General features: G+C 41.6%; 1 protein-coding gene across 29 annotated transcripts in view; it reads left to right on the forward strand.

Moving 5' to 3' along the window:
- HIVEP2 (HIVEP zinc finger 2) overlaps positions 1 to 19,275 on the forward strand; it is a 183,570-nt gene that overhangs the window by 35,669 nt on the left and 128,626 nt on the right. For 9 of the 29 annotated variants that reach the window (XM_070602784.1, XM_070602810.1, XM_070602794.1 and 6 more), the window contains exon 2: positions 6,855 to 6,929. The exons of the other annotated variants lie outside the window; for them this stretch is intronic. The gene's annotated coding sequence lies outside the window, so the exon portion shown is untranslated. The remainder of the gene's footprint in view (positions 1 to 6,854; positions 6,930 to 19,275) is intronic. 29 annotated transcript variants of the gene reach the window in all.

Here is a 19,275-nt window from a genome sequence, read left to right on the forward strand (position 1 = left end):
CTGTTACCCCAGTTCACAGTAGCTGTTATTGATCTTTCTTCTTAGAATGTAGGTTCTACCAGGACTGAGACCATGCGTGTCTCATTTGCTGCTGTATTTCCAGAGCTTAACGTAGTGCTTCTCTTATAGGAGAGGCTCCAGAAGTATATATATGTCTGTATAAATATAGACATATTTATAAATATAAATAAATAAAGAGAGAGACTGCTATGATATCTATGTTCATGATAGTGACCCTAGTATTTTTCTGGTAAATCGATATAAAGAAATAAATAGGTTTGCTCTGATGATCTGTGTTCATTGATAACGATCCTGAAAAATTTCTGGCTAAGAAGAGAGCCAAGTACTTTTAACTTTTTAGATACAGGTAAAAAGATCTCAAAACTTTTTGGTGTGTGATGGCTTATTCTGTGTGCTTAGTGTGTAATTCATTCCCCAGTTCTCTGCTCTTTATTATTGTTCGCCTTTCCCCTGCCTTGTTCGTGTTGAACCCTTAAAGAGCATGGGATTTGCTTTTCAGATAAGGAATGCCCTTTTATGTAGATGTATACTGAAATATTTTAATCACCAACCAATGCACACTATACCAACACCACGTGAATAAAGTACATTTCAGAGTCTCCACAAGTAATCAGATGAATTTCTGTGTAATAGGTAGAAATCTGTATATACCAATTTGAAGTTCTCTCTTCTATATAGCTAATGCCAGATCATGTTTTATCTGGTTAATCATCCTTTAATGGATCATCATGGTTTCCTTGGAGCATGATACGTCTATTAAAATAGATTTTTTAGCATGCATACTAATTAAGAAAATGTATATTTTGTGCTAGACAGACACATGGGCTCCATGTAATAGAGAAAACCATATTTAGATCACTGTAAAATGGCGTAGCTGCTTGTCAAGTGTTTCAGATTTGTGTTCTTTAAACTTGCCCTTTAGTAACTTTGGTTGACTGAGAAAGGAAAATTATTTTTTGATATTATATAAAATACGTTAAATTGTGCTTGGTTACTTTGTACTTTGTTTCAAAACTGTGTTTTTAATCGGTTGTATAGAATTTTGAATTGATTTTCTCGGAGGGTCGTGTCTTACTTGAGGGAGATGGAGGTGATGAGGAGGTTCTCTTTTTCCAGATGTCCATGTTTGGTCAGAGGCAAAATTTTGAAATAAGAAAAAGTGTCTCTTTGACATTAACTTCCTACCACTTAGCACTCTCTCCAACCCAGTGGGTTGGAGGCACCAGGTTTTCAAAATTTAAGTCCTGGGCCTCCCATCACTATATTCCGTTCCAGTCTAAACCACTCCTTCAGACTCTTCTAGTTCCTGAATCATCGGTTTCCTTCGTAATCAGAAGTCCCAGCTGACAGTCATTTCAGTAGCTGCTCTGAATTTGGCAATGGGCTTGGAGCCGTATAGAAAGAAGGGTGGATCCTTGTGTTCACATTCTCAGGAAGTTTACATGCAGTCTGGTATTGGTAATAAGACATGCATAACTAGCTCATTTTACTATAGGACGGAGATGCATAAAACAGGCATAAACCAAAGGAAATGAAAGTTCAGAGAAAAAGATTACAACCAAATGTAGGAACCAGGAAAGGTTTTATGGAAGACGTAGGCCTTGAAGATTGGTTAGCATCTTGAGAAGCAAAGATGGGGTTGGGAGATCTTACTCCAGGTGGAGAGAACGTTACAAATCAAAGTAGAAGCACCCCATATTCACCCCAGAGGTGAATATTACTAAACTTTTGAGGGCACCGTTCTCCTAGGCTGTGATATAAATGGTGCCCTCTGTGGTTGTGCAGTATAGGGGCCCTGAGTGACAGTCAGGAGGCAAGAACTTGCAGGGAGATGATCAGAGAATCATAAGCAGTATAGCCTGGATTGTATTGTGATGGATCTTGAATGAAAGACTGAAGTGGTTTTACCCCTTCCGTTGGGTTGTTGAACTAAAAGGCCTTTAATCCCTCCCAGATGCTGAGATTTTGTGCATTTCTCTAATTCAGTTGGTGTGAGGAGCAGAGGAAGATTTTTGAGCAGTGACCTGGCTTGAAATTTCAGAAGATGAATATACAGGGTGAAATGAATTGAGAAGTGACAAGACTTCGGTTGTCTGTAAAGTGGTTCTGCTTCTTTAAGGCCACCTAAGTGACGTGGAGTGATACATCCAGCTGGTGGTCTGAGGGGCACAAGATTAGACCCAAACCAGGCCCCGTCCACGCTCACCTTCACGCCAGCTTCCCTTCTTCCGTGTCACACTCAGGCTTCATTTCTTTGATCTCTCGTATGGCATCCATATTAATAGCTCTGCTAGGCTTTCAACTTCTGCCTTTCTTTCGCCATTTATGTCTTTGTCTCGTCTCTCTGGATATCACGTGCTCTCTGCCTGCACTTTTGGAAATAGACCTTTTTGGTTTGGTCCTGGGCTTGGACTCTCCCTGTGAACTGCCGAGTGGGCAGCCTGCTGGTCACAGCTGTTTGTTTCTGAGTTTCGATTCCCTCCTTTAGCTCCAGCTCCATGAATCAAGACCCCAAGAAGGAGGCCTGTTATCAGGCTATTGGAACAGGATAGGAGCAGGGCCATCTGGCTCAAACCACAGGAGTGAAAATGGAAATTCATTCATTCATTCGTTCATGCCATATTTACTGAGTACTGTCGAGGGTAGTCACCAGCTCTGGGTGGATGCCCAGCTGGTCCTGCTTTCGCTGCTTCAATCCTCTCTCCCTTCAAGTTCTCTACTAAAGTTTAAGATTTTTTGTCATCGCAGCTGAGTCTCTCTGGGAGTATCAGCAAGACCTCTCGGTAGTGTTAGAAGGCGACAACCGGGGACAGCAGCTGGTTTTATTTTTGGTTTTCGTCAGTCAGGTGTTTGTAAGTTGAGAACCGCCTGTATTCACACAACGTGATTTGGGAGTGTGTCACGAACTCCTGCGGGAATAATGGATGTGGTACAGTTGAAAGGGTGACAATGAACAATCCCTAACATCATATACTAGGGAGTAAACTTCTAACAGCCTGGGCATGGATTAATGGCTCAGAGAATATGGATGTGCTCTGGATCGTTTCCAGTCTCATTTCTTGTAAAATTGGAGTCTTGCTTTGGAGATCTGGCCATTGGTGAGCTTGCCTGTGGAATAGTCAAGGCCTCGTGGTAGGTACTGGTTGATGCATTTGCGAGATTTTATTTTGGAGCCGATTAGATTACTATAATTTATTTGTTCTTGTCAAGTTTTTAAATTATCCCACAAGCAATCTTATGTTACAAATAAAGAAAAGACACATAACTCTCCAATCGCCTTTTACAGTGTAGCAACTTGATTCTTAATTTTTCCTTGTCTACTCTTAGGATCTTTGCTCACATTCACACATTTGAAATAGTTGTAATCGTGATATTGAAATAGTCCTTATCTTCACAGTCATATTTGCATAAACATTTTCTATTTTGCTAATTTCTACACTCTAATTTTAATGGTCATAAAATTTTGATCTAATTATATGGTCACAATTTTCTTAAAATTCCCTTATTTCTGAATATTCAGTTTTTCTCCTGTGGGGTTGTTTGTCAAAGAGTATAGACATTTTTGTTATAAATGGTCCCTATTTTCAGATTTCTTTCCGTCTTCCTCTCAACCATGCCACAGTAAACATCTTCACAGTATTGTTGTTTCAGTTTGGATTTCTTTAATAATTAGTGATGTTTCTTTATTAATTATATTTCTTTTTCTGAATTGGCTTGTCATAGCTTTTCTAATTTATTTCCCAGTTATTTTTGAAAAATAAGTTCCTGTGGGTCTTTATATATTTTAAATAATTCTTGTTACTTATAGTTGGTTCTAATATTTCTCAATGTGACAATTTTTGTTTTGTTATTTTATAAGTTCAACAATTTTATCTTAGTCTTACCTGGTTTATCTATTTCTGAGTAGTTTTTGATGACTACTGTCACAGTTATTAAAAGTTAGGTAAAGGTACTATGATTCTCTGCTTCTCCTTATTCATGTTGCTTCTTGGTCTCCTGTCTGGTGGATTGGATTGTTATAGACATGTATATTCTTGAATCATGGAGTGATCAAGCTAGAGGGGAATTATCAGTTTCTATTTTTAATATTTAGAGGATCTAATAGATAATATTTACAGATAAATGTAGATTTACAGATTGAGAATTTAGAATGTAGATGAAAACTACATTCAGGACCTACTGAATACAGTGAATCCAGCTGGTAAATTAAGAAATGTATTTAACTTTAGGTTTTAAAAAGAAAAAATAGTTTTATACTTATAAAACTCTTTAAAAACACTATATTTGGAAATCAATTTTTCCATGTTTTTTGAGCATTTGTCTCATTGCTTTTCAGTGTCTTGATTTTAAAATTTAAATATAATCTCAGAAATGTGGCTTCAAATCATAGGTCCTTTGCAAAGTGACTGAGCAGCCTCCCGGGGGTGATCGAGGTTACTCCTTGTGATTGGTTTTCTTCTTTTGAGGTGTAGATTCTATTATGCAACTGGGATGTGCTTTTGGAATTTATAAAGCATTTAAAATTTCCTTTTTATTGGTTTGATTGATCTTATAGTCATTTTAAAATAACCTAAGTTATCTAATAAATATTTAGTTTATTGGTAGGTAGTTGAGCAGTGTATTTCTCAACTGTGACTTAGGGACAGGAGTTCAGTATATCTTCCAGTATTTCATACAAGGGAGGAAGAATTTGGAAAGCTAATGGAAGATCGTTTCTCTTAAGTCATTTTAGAAGATAAATTGTTATATCAAAAATATTGTAAAATAAATGGGCAAAAAAATCATCAAAACAATTATTAAGAAAATCCAGTGAAGTTGGTAGGAGTCAATTGGGCTGTGTGCTTCTGAGATATCAGCCTGCTCTGATCATTCAATAGATGTGAACCCCACGGTTTGTCTGGGGTTGCTTCCCTGATAAATAATGATGTAGGATGTGAAATTTGAACCGATACAATTAGAAAGGCTAAGAGTGAAGTTTGTGGCCAGTTACGATTGACAGATGAGAACAAACGAATAGTAAACTATTCTTACAGAATATTATAGGTTTGGTGTTACATTTTTAATATCTTCAGTATTAGTGGAGATGTTCTTATATGTGAAGTCTGAGTTTTGATACTCTGTGTAAGTGAAGTGCTATGTTTTACTTCAGAATTTCTTGAATTTACTCTTGACAAGAAATCTCCTGAGCCTGTAAATTATTATCATTGTTGTTACTAAGTGGCATAAATGAAAGGTTTAACCTAGTAAATAATTGTTTAAATTATACATTCAGTCAACAGCAAGGGCAAATCTCTTGTAAGCATTGTCTTCTCTGGCCTGAAAAAATTATATTTTCACATCATTGTTTGAATTGTCTTCAGTGGACGATGACAGCGTTTTTTGGGGGTATATCGTGCTTATGGTTCCATAGCCCTGAGTCTTAAATTCTGTGCCTGGCTGATGTTGTATTGTACGGTAGTAATTCTGTAAATTATTTATAATACAGGGGAAACACTGGAGAAAAGATCTGTCTGTTTACTGCTTCCAGTTTTACAACAAGGGGATACTGTTCAAGTCCAAAGGAGCTTCAGTAGTTGAAGAGTTGAGATATTCTGCCTCCTCTGCCCCATCTCCAACATCCTGTTTCATCACAAATGTTTATCATTTTATTCATCGGTTCTCCACCCGCCTTGTGGGCCGTTGTGGTTGCTGTCAGGCAGCCAAGAGGCTGGGGAATGCCTATCCACAGCAGTGTGGGGCGTCTGGCTGGGGTGCTCACGCGTCCTGTAACTGGCCCATCTGTGAGTGCTTGGTTCACAGTTTTAAAGAATCATCTGGGTTTCCCAAGAAATTCATTTAGTATTAATTGACTACTCATTTTTTTTTTTTTTTGATGAAGATTAGCCCTGAGCTAACATCTGTCGCCAATCTTCCTCTTTTTGATGAGGAAGACTGGCCCTGAGCTAACATCCATGTCCATCTTCTTCCACTTTCTGTGTGGGACGCCTTCCACAGCATGGCTTGCCAAGCGGTGTCATGTCGGCACCTGGGATCCGAACCCCGGGCCGCTGAAGCAGAAGGTGTGAACTTAACCGCTGTGCCACTGGGCCAGCCCCTGACTACTCATTTTTAAAATATTTAATATAACACAAAATACAATATGATATATAATAACGTAACATAGCGTACCATGACATACTCTACTTGCTTCAGAAGGGTTGGACGTTTTTGAAGTGTACTGGCCCAGAATTTTGTAGACTGGAGTTAGGGGTTTGGGGAAGACCACAGAGATGAGGTGCCTTCTCGTTGCGTTTCTATTATTGAGAATCAACATAACTGATCACTGGTGACGTTAACCTTGATCACTTGGTTGAGGTAGAGTTGACCAGTTTTTTCCACTGTAAAGTACTCCTTTTCTCTTTGCATATCCTGTACTTTGCATATTCTGTAGTTTGGAAGTCGGCCCTCACTTAAAGGGAGAATAATTAAGCTCTACCTCTTGGAGGGAGGGAGTATCTACATAAATTATTGATTTTGGTATGGATGCTTGGACATTTATTTTATTCTTTGGGTTATCATCCAGGGCCAGCACTATTTATTCTGTTGCTCATAAACTAGTTTTTAATTTTTTAAGTTTTATTTTGCTTACCCATCTAGTATGACGTGTAGCTTGGTGCAGAATGCATTCCCCGCCTTTTTGGCCTTGCCCTCCTCCACGTGTTTACCCTCTCATGCTTCAAACCAATAGATGTGGTTTTGCTGTGCTGGTTGGTGCTTAAGGTCATTTTTATAGCAAAGTTTTAATGTATGTGCTGTGGGAGGAGAAGTCATAATACAAAACTTCTTGTCAGCAGATTGGTGAATTTACCTGAGAAATTGAGACTCAAGAGTATGAGAATGTGTGACTAGGACCGAAAGCAGATTTTCAGGTAGGAAATCAAAATCCTTTTCTTTACCTTTTTTGCACTTGATTTTGTAGACATCAGATCATCGTTTTCTCGGGAGATGCAAAATCCCACAATTGGGGGATGGGTGGCATAAAGAGTGAGGTTGCATTAGGAAGTCACTTAGTGTTCCTTTTTTAGATTCTTTGATTTTTAAATGATAAGGTGATAGCTGAACTTTGAATTGAAACCCAAGAGGAACTTGCAGAAGTATATCCGTATTTGCAAAAGAATTATAGATGTGATTCCGATCGTTGAGGCTTATTTGAAAAAGTACTCATCAGAGTATAAATAATATTGAGATTTATCATGTCAGAGAAAACAGCTACTAGTTATAGGATGTTTTATGTATTTCACAGAATATTTACTAAATCTGGATTGATTTATATATATATATTTTTTGGTGAGGAATATTGGCCCTGAGCTAACATCTGTCGCCATCTTCCTCTTTTTGCTTGAGGAAGATTGTCGCTGGGCTAACATCTGTGCCAGTCTTCCTCTATTTTGCAAGTGAGATGCTGCCACAGCGTGGCTTGGTGAGTGGTGTGTTGGTCTGTGCCCAGGATCCGAACGTGCGAACCCCAGGCCACTGAAGCAGAAGCGCAAGAACTTAACCACTATGCCACCAGGCCAGCCCCAGGATTGATTTATATTTTGCATTTTTCATCAACTCCCCTAAGATGTGATAAGGTCACAAACTCTCTGTTAGGAGGGAGGGACCGTGGGAGAGGAGGCTCACAGATCATGTATGTGCTCGAGTTTCTGCATATTGATTATGCAAAAACGAGAATCAGTTTGCCAGCAGCTTCCACTGTGGTCATCCTACAAAGAGTGAGTTAAAAAGAGAGAGTTCTTGCAAGCGCCAAGACAAGCACCTGAAAATCTGAAATGCAAGTGGAGTTAATGTTCTGCACCGATTCTTACCTGGGCTGTTGGCAGTATGAAAGCAATGTGATGCCTCCTTCTAAACTACAGAGGTTTCAGCTCCATGGCAACATGAGGAGCCTATTCTGTCAGAGGGTGTATGTACACAAATGCATTCAAAGCACGAGTGAATTTGGAGGGGTGGGGACCAACCCGCCAAGTCCTGCCCACGCACTTTCGTGTGTGTGTATTAGAATAAGGCCTTTGTGCAAGGAGGCCAGAGAAGTTCATGTCAGTTGCCCTCTGGGCTTTTACAGGACCTAGCTGCCATCACCCACCTCCTTTCTGTTTCCAGAAAGGAAGCAAGGAAAGGCGATTAAAGAATGCTGCCGCGAGGAAAATGCTCTTCCTTCTTTCTCTTTTTGGAATGTCAACTTAGCTATTGCTTTTCTTCGTGTCCCCAGGGGTGTTTGGCTGCTTCTGTGGGCAGCAGTACTCTCTGTCTCTCGTCTGGTGTCCTGCCTGCTCCTTAAGGCCCAGGGGTGGCACGGAGTGCGTGGTGGCTTCGCTGTTCCCGCCCACAGCTGCTGGGCCTCTGGCTCGACTCTGACACTTCGTGTTTCCTCTCTCCTCGTGCTTCACAGCCACGCGCAGCTCCGTCCTCTCTATCAGGCCTTGGCTCAGTTCTTTGCTTTGAAGAGATAACCTCCCGACTTGTCTATTTATCATATAGCCATGTTCCTGTCCTGCGTTTTCGAAATGATAGAACAATCTGAAAAATGTTTATTTTTGCTGTGCTCCAATTTAGCTGATCCAGGGGATGAATTGAATGTTCTGCTCTTTCCTAGTTAGCTCGGAGAATAGCTCTGATGAGTCTTGGACCATTTTTTGTTTTTTGGAGGAAGATTAACGGAGCTAACATCTGCCGCCAATCCTCCTCTTTTTGCTGAGGAAGAGTGGCCCCGAGCTAACATCTGTGTCCATCTCCCTCTACTTTATATGTGGGATGCCCACCACAGCATGGCTTGATAAGTGGTGCGTAGGTCCACACCCGGGATCCGAACCGGTGAACCCCGGGCAACCAAAGCAAGAATATGCGAACTTAACCGCTGCGCCACCGGGCTGGCCCCTTGGACCAGTTTTATACCACTTAAAATTTGAGATTGAATATGGATGACTATCTACACTAGGTTCAGAGACTAAGGATCCAAAAACAGCCTCTTTGATACAGACCTCGTCCTTTTCCTTTCACTCCTCCACTAATCCCCATCCAGTGTGACAGACGGCTCTCGTGGTGGTGAGAGGAAGTTATTGACAAGAGGCCTGAAGTTCTCATGTTCCTGTGCATGCTTGCACAACAGCTAAGTGTTGTTTTCAGGTTATATTTTGGGCCACATTCATCATTTCTTCACATAAAGAAATGATCTATTGCCCCGTAGTTTCTGCTTGGAACAATTTCTTTGGATTTACTCTTATAAATAAATGATCTATGACTAAGATTATATATACGCACCTGCCATTGCTTTCATCTGTTAATTAACTTGTTCAAGGATTTTTGACTTACTGTGGTGTGCTGGCCCGAGCATGCAAAAAATGTGCGTGTGTCTGCCTCTGAAGAGCTGCTGCGCTCCAAGTTAGGAGCAGACTGTAAAACGTTGCAATACATTGTGAAATGGCTGTAAGAGAAGGATGCACAAAGCCTAGATGTGACCTGACAGGGGTGCAGTCACCTCTGCTTGAGGGGCTTGACACAGGCCTAAATCTTGAGCTGCGTCTTGCAAGACGAGTAGGAGTTTGCCTGGTGGACAGTACAAGCAAAAGCATTAGGGAGACAGAGCCCGGACATGCAAAAGCCCAAGGACATGAAAGCAGTAAGGTGTGTCTGTGAGCAATAAATCTTCACATGGCCGGATGGCAGGGTATAGGGAGAGGAGGAGCGGGGATCACAAAGGAAGGATCTGGAATGGTTGGCAGGGCCCGGGTCTGGGAGGGTATGCCAGGCTGGTATGTTGGAACTTTATCCTGTAGGCAGTGAGGAGAGACATGTTCAAATCTGTGCTTTACACAGAATCTCAGGCAGCGTCATGAGAGTGAATCAGAGGGACCCGGGCCTGGAAGGGAGGCATGGTTTGCAGATAGTTACAATCATCTTCAGAAGAAAAAAACAGAGGCCTGAACTGATGCTGTGATATTCAGAATGGCGAGCACAGGATGGACTGTCATGCTGGGGAAACAGTACTAGTGACTGAGTCGGTGTAAAGGCTGAGGGAAGAGAAGGCAGTTCTCGGGACTCCAGCTGGATGACAAGGTGAATAGTGATGACGTTGCCCAGGATGAGAAATACAGGAAGATGAGCAGGCCTTAAACAATGACTTAGATTTTAGATTTTTTGTATCTACGGTCATGTGTGGTTTATGGAAAGCTGTGATATTGCGATAAGAAAGACCTGAGTTTCAATTTTGCTTCTCCACTTCATCACCTGTGTATTTTTAGGTAAGTTACTGGACCTCTGGGACTTTCCTGGTCTGTGAAGTGGGGCTGGCAGTTACTAGCCTGCAGGCCATTGGTGAGGGCTGAAGAGAGAATCTGTGTAAAGCTCCTGACTCGAAGCCAGTTCTCAAGTCAGGGCGGGTTATTATCCCCGCCGTGTTCTGCAGGCGGAGCTTGAGGTCTGGAGCCCCACAGAGAGGCTGAAAATGCCGACTTTGGAGTCACGTGAAAATAAGAGAACAAAATTTATCAGAGGGGCTGAGGTGTCTGCTCATTTGTTTGTCCAGAATCATTGCTTGAGAGTCGGCATGTGCCCAGTTCTGTGCAAAAACTAGGGAAGGCAAGATGAAAAAGATTTTGTTTCTGGCCTCAGGGATCTTAGAGTCAATAAGGGTGACACAAAGAGGGAAATCAAGAGTGTTTTGAATAAGAAGAGGATTGGGGCAAATTAAGATATCCAGATTTTAAAAATTGTATAATATAGCATATATTTAGAAAGGACATATACAATTTGATGCATTTCCACCAACCAAAGAGCAGATCAAAAAACAGAACCTTATCAGCATTTGAAGAGCACGTCTCCTGCCCTTTTCCAGTCACAACAGAGCCCAAGGGTAGCTGTAATCTAACTTTTCACACCATGTAGGTTATACGTATTATTGTACTTTATATGTGTGGAATCGTATGCTATGTTCTCTTTGTTGTGTCTGGTTGTTTGTTCTGACTCGGATCTTTGTTATCCCAAAAGCAGTGCTCTTTCCACAGACTACACATGACCACAGATACCAAAAATCTAAAATCTAAGTCATTGCTTTTCTCAAAGGCCCGCTCATCTCCCTGGATTTCTCATAACGTACCAATATGTTAGTGAGCATCATTCACATTTCTGCCTGTGACAACTGTTCATTCTCGTTGGGTAGAATTCCATTGTATGAATATACTACGGTTTATTCATTCTTCCACTGATTGACTTGGGTTTTGTTTTTGGCTGTTACCAATAATGCCTCTCTGGGTGTGACAGGACACGCCTGTGGGGTGGAGTTACTGGATCAGAGGCTGGTGTATATTCATACTTCCTCCAACAATGCGTGAAGGTCCTAACTGGCCCTCTCTGCTCTGGCATTTTCATCTTTCTCGTTTTGGCCATTCTGTTGATTATTTAGTGGTGTAACCTCGTAGTTTTAATTTTCATTTCCCTGATGATTAATGAAGTTGAGCCCCTTTTGTTTTTGACTGTTGGATACTCTTTTATAAAGTGCCTGTTGAAGTGTTATGTCCACTTTTAGACTGGGCTTTCTGCCCTTTTGCAGCATCAATATTAAACAGTGAAAATGAATTATTGAGGGCCCACCAAGAACCACTCTAGCACTGGAATCAGAGAAAAGAACGATATAGTCCTACTTTTCGTCCTCGTGTAGTTTGTGGCCTTGACCACTCTTTCCAAAAGCTTGGCTGTGCAGAGGAGGACTGAGATGATAGACAGAGGAAGACGTGGGGCCCAGAGAGCACTTTTATGTAGACGTGAACCTAAGTGTGTGTGCTAACAGCAGAGCCACTGGACAGGGAAAGGGAGACGATAGAAGGAAGGGTGATCCTTGACGGAGCAGAATCCAAGAGTGGCCAGTGCTCTGAGCTCTGGAAAGGACTGACTGGGCAGAAGGAGGGGAGGAGAAGGAGGCGTGTGACCAGGTTTATGGGTAGAAACTAGACACGAAGGAAGTTTTTCCCTGAAAAACTTATTTTATTTTACTTATTTTTTTGTGAAGGAGAAGGCAAAGTCATTTGTCTGGAAAAATTTGGTAATATTGAAGAACGTAGGGAACCTTTGGAGTTGCCTCTGGAAGAAGAGTGAACTGACCAGAGCATTATGAGATGATAACGCTAACCTTCAGGGGGACCCACAGACGTAGCTCTTGTCTCTGTAGTTCATTTTCCTCAGCCACTCTGAGTAGGTGATATTGGAACAGGCAGGGGCAGTGATTGAAAGTAGGGGGGGTTTTCTTTTCTCTTTTTTTTTTGGTGAGGAAGATTGACCCTGAGGTAACGTCTGTGCCTATCTTCCTGTATTTTGTATATGGGATGCCACCACAGTGTGGCTTGATAAGCAGTGTGTAGGTCTGCACCTGGGATCCGAACCCACAAACCCCAGGCTGCAGAAGCAGAGTGTGCCAACTTAACCGTTACACCACTGGGCCAGCCCCTAAATTAGGTAGTTTTTAGGATAAGGGCACTGAAGGATAGCTGGCAAAGTTGAGTTGGGGTGCTGGCAAGGGAAAGAGAAGTAGTTCACAGTGGGATCTAGACAGGATCCTGAAAGAACCCTGGAAGAGAGGAAGATGCTGGAGGAAGAAAGATGGGAGGGGAGGAAGAGATGTCCTGTTGGAAGGGAGAAGTTGAAGAACCATGTCTCCGTGAGGCTGGAAAACAACAGAGTGTGACTGTGACAGGTAGTGCTGTGACAGGATGGACCAGAGCAGCCTGTCCTGTTGGCCCTGTAGGTCTGATCTCCCTGTGAGGTTTTGTGGGAAATTACCAAACACTTAAGCAAAGAGCCTCTCAAAGTAGGTCACATTTTAAGTTTTAGCTTATTATCTCCTGCATTCTTAGTCAATAAGATATTTTTCATTAAATGAAGACTTCTAAAGAAATTCCATTGGAGGAATTTTCTCTAACATTAACCATAGGTTCTTAGCTGGTTCAATAAAGCTGGTTTTAGATAATGAGGGTAAATATAGAGACCCAAATGGTCTGGTTTTATGCTCAAATAAAATGCTGAAAATGAAAATCTGTTGCGTTAGCAGCAGCTGCAGCTGAAACAGGTTGGGCACGTCCCTTTAAGCAATTACACTTGGAGTCCTCATTGGATCTACACCGTATTTGCTTCGTGTGTTTCCTCATTGCTACGCATTGAAGTGAATAATAGAGCATGCTAAAATCTCTGGTTGAGATTTAGAACATAAGATGCATATTGTGTGACACTTTCTGCTGAAGTCAAGAGAGCAAAGTTTAGGTTTTCATGAAACTACCATATACACACTGCTGAATGAAAAAGGCTTCAACAGAAGAGCGATTTATAGGAATCGGCTGATTGAAAATCCTATGATTTACCCTGTATGTATAGAATTCCCGGGCAGTTTGCTGAAAGTGTCGATTTGGGGGCCCATCCCTGGAGGTGATAATGTGGGCCATCTTTGGACTCACGTTGAGAAACCTGCAGCAGAGCTTCTAGTTTTGGAAGATTGCTGCAAGGATCGGGCACTACCCTAAGTCATTGTGGCAAAGAAACAAAAAACAACCAGAAAGGGAAAATAGAAAAGAAAGAGATAAGGAGGAGATAAGATTGGCGAATGCGAGGAGAGACAAGAATGTGAGTCCTGAAGAAATCTCTCTACAAATTTCTATGTTTTAAAAGCAACTTTCGGAGGATGCTAGAGAGAATCATGACAGTTTTAAGGTTGCAAATGGAAAACCATGTGAAGTGTGCAGGATTGCATGGGGAAAATATCAAAAGACCATGAAGAGGCCCGTGAGGAGCCAAACTGGCTATAAATTCAAACTCCAAGTATTCAAATTAGAATATAGCTCTAAGTTTCATTTTTCCAACAACCTTTCCCATTGTAATGTGATGTGATAAGTTTTGGTCATGGAACAGAACTGTTCCTATAAATAATCAAACTGGATTATTCGATTTTTCTCCTGAATATCAGATCAAGGCAACTTTCAGTCTCCAAGATGGTTTCCTACACTGCTGAGGGTGGTTGTCAAGATTGAATGAGGTCTGAGCTCTGGGTGCCAGAGCCCCTGGGTCCAAAGGGCTGCTCAGCCACCAGCCAGCTCTGCACCCTTGGGCAAGTCAATGTGACTCAGTTTCCTCATCTGGAAAATAGGAATAATGATAGTGTCTACCCCTAGAATTGTTGCCAGGAATAAGTAAATGAGTAAATATAAAGCACTTGGAACAGCACAACTCACACTGTAGATATTCAAGGTATGCTGTCCTGGAACATAACTTCTATTGTCAAGTTCTTTTAATAGAAGTGCCTAAATTAAAAAACAATGACTATTTAAAATAGATTACATACATCTGATTTTATAAAGTTATAGTTCTCTTGAGCCTGACTCAATTAAATCATTGGACACCTACTACCAAGTGCGATAAGATGCTCCAGGCTCTGTGATGGTGAGTAAGACATGGTCCTGTCCCCTAGACACTCAAGCTTTGACAAGTTATCCTGTTGAATTTGGTTTTCGTGGATAGATATTATGCTGTGTTGAGAAACGGCATAGAAGTTAATTGAAAAAATATTTTTTAGCACAAGCAAAAGACAGTTCATGAAGGGCAGAAGGGGATGCCAATAATAGATTACACCTTAACATATTTCTAAGCATGGCAGATCACACAAGAAAAGATGTTGATATCTTTCCAGAGCTGGATCCAGTAAAATGGATGGAACATTGCTAGGATATCAGAAAACTTGGATATTCAAGTTTTAGCTCTGCTGTTTCCTGATTATGCGACTGTAGGCAATTACTTATCCTGTGTCTCAGTTCCTTCACCTAAGAAACAGGCACAAAGCCACCTTGCTGAGTAGGTTGATTAAAGGAGCTAATGTTTGTGAAGGTGCTTTATGAACTATAAGATGTTAAGCATTTGTATGGTTTCTGATGATTTATATTATATAGGGCTTGTGGATTTCTGAACAACTATGGCTCAGAAACCAACACTTTAAATAATAGTCTTAGGGGCTGGGCTGGTGGTGTAGTGGTTAAGTTCACGTGCTCTGCTTTGGCAGCCCCAGGTTTGCAGGTTTGGATCCAGGCGCAGACCTATGCACTGCTCATCAAGCCATGCTCGGGCAGCATCCCACATAAAATAGAGGAAGACTGGCACAGACGTCAGCTCAGGGACAGTCTTCCTTAAGCAAAAAGAGAAGATTGGCAATAGATGTTAGCTCAAGGCCAATCTTCTTCACACACACACGCACACAAAATACAGAGAACTTTATTATTCTATGTCGAATTCCCTGTAGACCAATAATGGATGGGTAATTTGCTGCAGGGATCAGACTGAAAAAAAAAAAAGAGTCACAGGTGGAAGGTGAAACAGGGCAGCGAAGTTACAAGACTGAGCTAAGGGAAGAGTGGCAAGTGTGGAGTAGGAAGTGGAGGTGAGGGTCTTCCCTCCGCGGTGCACACAGTTAGCTGACTGTTTCTCAGTCGAGTGGAAAGAGCACAGGCTTTGAAGTCAGACCTGAGTTAAAACCCCTGCTCTGTCACTGACTAGTTGTAACTCGGGCAAGTTACCAACCTCTTTGAGTCTCATTTCCCCATCTGCAAAGGGGCGTAGAGTCGCTTGCCTGGCCAACGTGTGTGCACTGGAGGTCCTGTCTGTAAAGTACCTGCCCAAGAACTCGCTGATACAGTACTTTTCTGATGATTACACATTGTCAAATTTCAAGGCAACTTGAATTACACGCTTGCTGAACAGGAATACTAATACAGCCGATACCAGCAGCTGTTGAACTGAAAGGTTCCGTGTGCCAGGCTCCATTCCAAACACATTACACGTATGATTATCTTATTGAATCTCCAGAACAGCCTGAGGACGTAGGTGTTACTGTTACTGCCACTGGGGCTCCGGGAGGGTAACTCACTTGCCCAAGGACACCCGGCAGGTTTATGTGGAGCAGGTTTACAATCCTGGGCCCCTGTGACTCCAGATCCCACTTTCCCAGTTGCTGGACTATTCCTTTTCCTTCCCAGCCAGTTGAGGGATGTGGGACAGGGAATGAAAGGACCAGTTGTTTCACAAGAATTGTTCTTTGAATGGGGTGACTATTTGCTTTCGGATCTTCACCATTTGGGTAAACTGTTGGGGGGGCCTGCGGTCCCCCACCCTCTAAGTTCTGAGAGTGTAGGGAAGCCTTGCCGAGCTCTGCTTCCCTTTCCTGCACGTCTGTTACGCTTGTAGGAGTTGTAGCGAGCCTTTCAATGGGCAGAAACCATAGAGCACAGTCCCGGCAGCCTTCTCTTCCTCGAATCTCCACTCCACTCCCTTCTTAAGTAGCAGTCTAGCACTGAGGACAGGGCGTGGGCAATGCCAGCTCTCTTTTGAGTTTGGAACCAATGAGGTTCTGTGTTATTCAGCTTCTCATTTTTCAAACCAATGATGTATCATAGGCTATTACGATTGATTTCCTTAAAATATTTGCTCCCATATCTTCTCATTGATCGATGATATACTTTCGATACACCGTTTTATGAGGAAAGGTCCATCACCTCGGTCCTCTCATTGATTTGCCTTCTGTGCCTGGATATGTGCACTTCAAACACAGTCCCTTTAAGAACCACTAGCCCTCAGCAAAAATAACCTAGAGCAGCTCAGGTTACTGCCCGGCTCCAGACTCCAGGAGGTCAGGTTGCTTATTCCTCTGGCACCTACCTCAGCAGAGATGTAGGAAGAGCTTTCTCTATGCCAGCAGAGGAGTGCAGTGTCCGTTTGTGCACTGGAGTCCCAGCTTTAGCCAGGAGCCCTCAGATGTGTCTTCTTCTGGACTTTCCTCTTCTTCATGGTGGAGAGGTTGTTGGTTGGGTCACTTAAATTGCTTTACCATAATTGTGACCCTGTTCCTGGGCCTGGATGCTGGAGCCTACCTTTCCTGTCAACCTTGGATTTTGTACTGTTTGTTTGAAAAATAAAAATGAAAAAGATGTCAAAAGCCATCAAAACAAACACGCACCTCCCATCCCAGAATCGAAAGTGTGGCAGCAGGTAGGGGAGGGTCATGGGAGGACACCCCCCGTCTCCCGGACCCCTCGTGCCTCACATGTCTGTCTTGTTAGCCTTGCTTGTAAAGGAGTGTTTTTACTGGCTGTACATAAGCCAAGGGAACAAAGAAAAAACAGGGCTTAATGGTCTATAAAGATAAACAAACAAATAGAATGAACTCTTTAATTAGGTCCATTTTGTTCAATTGTGAAAAACCAGTAAGATATCTTAAGAGGCAGTGCAGTATGAGATGGGACAAAGAGCCAGCAAGGACTTAGACCATCTGGGGATTGTCTCCGCAATGTTACTGAATCAGCCGAGTTGCAGAATAATAGAATTTTAACAGCTAGGTGGTGGCGGTGAGTGACTCACATTCTCTCATTTTCCCTAGAAGGAAAATGAGGCCCAGAGAGGTTGGGTGACTTACTGGAAGTTACTCAGCTGGTTGGTAGTAGATCTGGACCCACAGCCCCAGTACACACATCATTGCTCTCCATTATGCTGCAAAGACATGATCAAGAGTCAGGGTCTCTCCAAGCCCCTATTTTTTAAATCTATAAATGGGGATTGTAGTGCCTGGCATGCTTTCATTGTAAGATGTTATAAGGATCTGCTAAGTGAGTGTGGGTGAAAACACTAAAAAACTATTAAATTACATATTAATATTAAATTATATACACACACATATGTGTATGATGAGATGTATGTACCATGTGATATCAAATATTCTGTTGAAATTCTTCTTGTGGGAGCACTTTAACAAAAGTCGGGGTTCTCTTTTGGGAATTTGAAACACCCTGAAATTCCTGGGAGTATAATGGTAAGAATTCTAGACTTAGGTTTATTAACCTGATGGGTTTACCTACTAATTCTGTTATTAGTTTAACTTTCTGAAAAATGGGAATAATAAAATCCTCAGCCTATCTTGAGTTGTCTTGTTTAAGAAAATATGTGAAAGTAGTTTTTCACTGTAAAGCACGGAATGGAAGTGAGGTATTATTACCAAATATTGCTGACGGCCAAGGACTCTGTCCGTACATCACATAGGGTGTAATTAAGGAGACAGGTCTTACATTCAAAAGCAGGTTTCAACATTATCTGACCTTGGTGCCAGATAAAGGGTGTATACTACAGATAATGATCACAATGAATGAATGAGTAATGTAAACCTTTTGTTATGGTTTACAAATGGAAGTGTAATCATCTTTGAATTTGTTAATGTTTCCCTATAGACGTTTACCCAAATTATCAAGACATGCTCATAGCATACCTCTTATTTGTTATATTATTTACTGTAATAATATAGAAGGTAGAGATTTAAATGTTATTTTTTACAAGTTTCTCAGTTATACCATTTACACTAATATTTGTATGTCCAATTTATCTCATTTGATTGTTCCAGAATATTTGTGAGTAGTAATTAATATCATTATTTGACAGATGGGAGGTCAAAAGGTTTTCCAAGACCTCATGGAATGTGAATGGCAGAGCTGGGATTTGAAGCAAGGTCTTCTGGTCTGAAAGGCTGTGCACTTGCTGCTGTCCTCTGTCCCTCTGTGTTGTGTTGGGGGTTCCATTCTGTGGACTGTACTCTTCATTTGTTTCTTTCGTCAATACAGTCATTCATTCAACATGAAAACTTTATGTGGAATTCTGTCATATGGTCTCCTCATACTTCCAGGACTAAATCTCTTTGGATGAGATGGGTGGTTTTATGTCTGATTTCTTTAGCAGAAGTAGAAATATTGACACTGACACTTGAACCTTGCAAAAAGACCGATTTGGGGGAAAGGGGAGGAGACAGCTACTTAAAGGGGGACCCACTGATGTAACAGTTGAAATAAATCTTCAACGTCCAGTAAGGTAGCACTCCAGTCTTAGGGGGCTCTTTACATTGAAATTAGTTAAAATTTAAACTCAGTTCCTCAGTCATTGTAGCCACATCTCAAGTGTCAATAGCCACATATGGCTGGTGGCTACTATAATGGACAGCACAGGTTTATAGATAGGTGTCTCGTCAACAGTCCTGAAATAGGTAATTTTGCTGTCTTCTATATGTGTATGTAATTGCACATAGGAACTGAAATTATTCTGTTATACGTTTCCATCTAAGACATAATAAAAGCTACCATTTGTTGAGCACCTTCTCAATAAGTGCCGGCTATTATAGTAGGCACTTATGACATATGTTATTCCATTTTATCCTAA

This window comes from Equus przewalskii, chromosome 32 (genome assembly GCF_037783145.1).
Source record: "Equus przewalskii isolate Varuska chromosome 32, EquPr2, whole genome shotgun sequence".
Classification (NCBI taxonomy): domain Eukaryota; kingdom Metazoa; phylum Chordata; class Mammalia; order Perissodactyla; family Equidae; genus Equus; species Equus przewalskii.